This window comes from Chionomys nivalis, chromosome 2 (genome assembly GCF_950005125.1).
Source record: "Chionomys nivalis chromosome 2, mChiNiv1.1, whole genome shotgun sequence".
Lineage (NCBI taxonomy): Eukaryota > Metazoa > Chordata > Mammalia > Rodentia > Cricetidae > Chionomys > Chionomys nivalis.
The window spans coordinates 66,323,185-66,328,119 of NC_080087.1; positions in this window are offsets into that span (position 1 = coordinate 66,323,185).

Here is a 4,935-nt window from a genome sequence, read left to right on the forward strand (position 1 = left end):
TTTACCATACCTGCATTTTCATACTGGGCACAAAGCTTCCAATAGAGAAAATGTCTGGTTAATACATTAAATAGTCTCCAAACCACCACAATCATTCATTGAGAGATCAAAGCTTAAACTAAGTACCTGATATAAGCAGGGATGAATTCCAACATGAGAAAATAAACAAATCATGAAAAACACATGGGAATGCATGCAATATATAACATTCCTTGATGAACTGCTCCAAAAATATAATGAAAACATGAAGGCAATCTGTGCTGTGCCTGTCACAATAGAATAGAAGCTACACTTGGTTTAGATCCAGAAAGACACGAGGAGGCACTTTGGAGACTGACAGTAGTTTGTGTCCATGTGTGAGCAGCATGCAGCAGTATGTTCAATCTGAGAAAAACCCTGATCAGTTTATGGCTGGTGCATATGCCAAGGTTCAACATATTATCAATACATTATGAGGTCTAGAATAGAATTGGAAACAGTATGACTTATGCCATAGAGTATCTTTTTGAAAATTAAATATGCATAAATTAGGATTCTAATTTTAAAAGCAGGAATGCAGCATTATGAAAATGAATTTTTTATGGGATAAATGAAGAAATAAAAGAAAGTACAACAAGAGAAGAATATTTAAGCTAAACCTATTATAATGTTATGACAAAAAGCCAATAATAGGAATTCAATGTACATATTTCTTCATTGAACACACTGGTTGTTTCAATAAATATACCTTAAAATAAGCCTAAAATTAAATGAAAATAAGTTTTTATCAAGTTTCTCATAAAATATAGCAAAACAATATAAAATATATTACTTTTATGTTAAATCATATTTATCACTCTTGTAATTCTGTAAAACATGTAATTTAGATTTTTTTTTAGTTTTGTTTCCTCTATGATACTTTTATTCCCAACAAGGTTCTTTATTGATTATCAGAGGTTTAGTGGTTGGTGAGCACTCCATTCCCCTCTAAAGGTTTTAAATTTCTTTTTTTTAATTAATTTATTTATTTATTAAAGATTTCCGCCTCCTCCCCACCACCAACTCCCATTTTCCTCCCCCAATCAAGTCCTCCTCCCTTGTCAGCCCTAAGAGCAATCAGGGTTCCCTGCCCTGTGGGAAGTCCAAAGACCATCCACCTCCATCCCGGTCTAGTAAGGTGAGCATCCAAACTGCCTAGGCTCCCACAAAGCCAGTACGTGCAGTAGGATCAAAAACCCATTGCCATTGTTCTTGAGTTCTCAGTAGTCCTCATTGTCCGCTATGTTCAGCGAGTCTGGTTTTATCCCATGCTTTTTCTGACCCAGGCCAGCTGGCCTTGGTGAGTTCCCGATAGAACATCCCCATTGTCTCAGTGTGTGGGTGCACCCCTCGCGGTCCTGAGTTCCTTGCTCGTGCTCTCTCTCCTTCTGCTCCTGATTTGGACCTTGAGATTTCAGTCCGGTGCTCCAATGTGGGTCTTTGTATCTGTCTCCTTTCATCGCCTGATGAAGGTTACTGTTCAGGAGGATGCCTATATGTTTTTCTTTGGGTTCACCTTCTTATTTAGCTTCTCTAGGATCACAAATTCTAGGCTCAATGTCCTTTATTTATGGCTAGAAACCAAATATGAGTGAGTACATCCCATGTTCCTCTTTTTGGGTCTGGCTTACCTCACTCAGGATAGTGTTTTCTATTTCCGTCCATTTGCACGCAAAATTCAAGAAGTCATTGTTTTTTACTGCTGAGTAGTACTCTAATATGTATATATTCCATACTTTCTTCATCCATTCTTCCATTAAAGGGCATCTAGGTTGTTTCCAGGTTCTGGCTATTACAAACAATGCTGCTATGAACATAGTTGAGCATATACTTTTGTTGTATGATAAGGCATCTCTTGGGTATATTCGCAAGAGTGGTATTGCTGGGTCCAGGGGTAGGTTGATCCCGAGTTTCCTGAGAAACCGTCACACTGCTTTCCAAAGTGGTTGCACAAGTTTGTGTTCCCACCAGCAATGGATGAGTGTACCCCTTTCTCCACAACCTCTCCAGCAAAGGCTATCATTGGTGCTTTTTATTTTAGCCATTCTGACAGGTGTAAGATGGTATCTTAAAGTTGTCTTAATTAGCATTTCCCTGAACGCTAAGGAAGTTGAGCATGACCTTAAGTGTTTTTTGGCCATTTGAAATTCTTCTGTTGAGAATTCTCTGTTCAGCTCAGTGCCCCATTTTATAATTGGGTTGATTAGCCTTTTATGGTCTAGTTTCTTGAGTTCTTTATATATTTTGGAGATCAGACCTTTGTCAGTTGCAGAGTTGGTGAAGATCTTCTCCCAGTCAGTGGGTTCCCTTTTTGTCTTAGTGACAGTGTCCTTTGCTTTACAGAAGCTTCTCAGTCTCAGGAGGTCCCATTTATTCAATGATGCCCTTAATGTCTGTGCTGCTGGAGTTATACGTAGGAAGTGGTCTCCTGTGCCCATGTGTTGTAGAGTACTTCCCACTTTCTCTTCTATCAGGTTCAGTGTGTTCGGACTGATATTGAGGTCTTTAATCCATTTGGACTTGAGTTTTGTGCATGGTGATAGATATGGGTCTATTTTCATTCTTCTACAGATTGACATCCAGTTTTGCCAGCACAATTTGTTGAAGATGCTCTCCTTTTTCCATTGTATACTTTTAGCTCCTTTGTCGAAAATCAGGTGTTTATCGGTTTGTGGGTTAAAGTCAGGGTCTTCTATTCGATTCCATTGGTCGACTTCTCTGTTTTTATGCCAGTACCAAGGTGTTTTCAATACTGTAGCTCTGTAATAGAGTTTGAAGTCAGGGATGGTAATGCCTCCAGACAGTCCTTTATTGTATAAGATTGTTTTGGCTATTCTGGTTTTTTTTTGTTTTTCCATATAAAGTTGATTATTGTCTTCTCTAGATCTGTGAAGAATTTTGATGGGAATTTGATGGGGATTGCATTGAATCTATAGATTGCTTTTGGTAGAATTGCCATTTTTACTATGTTGATCCTCCCAATCCAAGAGCAAGGGAGATCCTTCCATTTTCTGGTGTCCTCTTCAATTTCTTTCTTCAAAGACTTAAAGTTCTTGTCAAATAGATCTTTCACTTCCTTGTTCAGAGTTACCCCAAGATATTTTATGTTATTTGTGGCTATTGTGAAAGGTGATGCTTCTCTGATTTCCCTCTCTGCTTCCTTATCCTTAGTGTATAGGAAGGCAACTGATTTTTTGGAGTTGATCTTGTATTCTGCCACATTACTAAAGGTATTTATCAGCTGTAGGAGTTCTTTGGTAGAATTTTTCGGGTCGCTTATGTATACTATCATATCATCAGCAAATAACGAAAACTTAACTTCTTTCTTTCCAATACAAATCCCCTTCATCCCCTTATGTTGTCTTATTGCTATTGGTAGAACTTGCAGCACTATATTGAAGAGATATGGAGAGAGTGGACAGCCTTGTCGTGTTCCTGATCTTAGTGGGATGGCTTTGATTTTTTCTCTATTTAATTTAATGTTAGCTGTTGGCTTGCTGTAAATAGCTTTTATTATATTTAGGTATGATCCTTGTATCCCTAATCTCTTCAAGACCTTTATCATAAAGGGGTGTTGAATTTTGTCGAATGCTTTTTCAGCATCTAATGAAATGATCATATGGTTTTTTTCTTTCAGCTTATTTATATGGTGGATTACATTGATAGATTTGCGTATGTTGAACCAGCCCTGCATCTCTGGGATGAAGCCTACTTGATCATAATGGATAATTTTTCTAATGTGTTCTTGGATTCGGTTTGCCAGTATTTCATTGAGAATTTTTGCGTCGATGTTCATGAGTGAGATAGGCCTGTAATTCTCTTTCTTGGTTGGGTCTTTGTGTGGTTTTGGTATCAGGGTAACTGTAGCTTCATAAAAGGAATTAGGCAATGACTCTTCTGTTTCTATATTGTGAAATACGTTAAGGATTATAGGTATTAGCTCTTCTTGGAAGTTCTGGTAGAATTCTGCATTGAAGCCATCTGGTCCTGGGCTTTTTTTGGAAGGGAGATTTTTTTATAACAATTTCTAATTCTTCGCGACTAACAGGTCTATTTAGATCGTTCACCTGTTCTTGGTTTAGCTTTGGTATATGGTACTTATCTAAAAAAATGTCCATTTCTTTTGCATTTTCCAGTTTTGTGGCATATAGGCGTTTGTAGTAAGATCTAATGATTCTCTGAATTTCCTCTGTGTCTGTGGTTATGTCCCCCTTTTCATTTCTGATCTTATTTATTTGCGTGTTCTCTCTCTGTTGTTTAATTAGTTTGGGTAGGGGTTTGTCGATCTTGTTGATTTTCTCTTGTTGATTTAGATTTTGTATTCATTCTTTTTCTTAAGATGTCACACTTACCTAAGGTACCCACAGTATTTGAAAATGTTTAGTGGTGGATAATTAATGCTATATGAATAAATACATTTTTATATATGTATGTTATATGTGCTTATACATACATACACATATTCACAATACAAAGCTTGTTTTAATAAAATATCTGTTTGTATATTAAATGACTGCTATGTTCCTTTTTCAATATTATGTTGCAATTATAAAAACAATAAAATTATGCAAAAGCTTTCAATTATATGTTCATCTTAAGATTAGGTGTTTTTTCCATTCCTTGTGGAGATAAAGTCCTGGAAAATGCTGGACTTGGGGCTCAACAGCAGGAAAGGGCTGATAGTGGGAAAACATCCAGCAAGGAATGTAGACATATTCAGCAGGAACAATCGGTAATGAGTTAAACAGATGATAAAGATGAAGGAGAAGCCGGGTGGTGGTGGCGCATGCATTTAATCCCAGCACTCGGGAAGCAGAGGCAGGCGGATCTCTGTGAGTTCGAGGCCAGCCTGGTCTAGAAGAGCTAGTTCCAGGACAGGAACCAAAAAGAGCCACGGAGAAACCCTGTCTCGAAAAA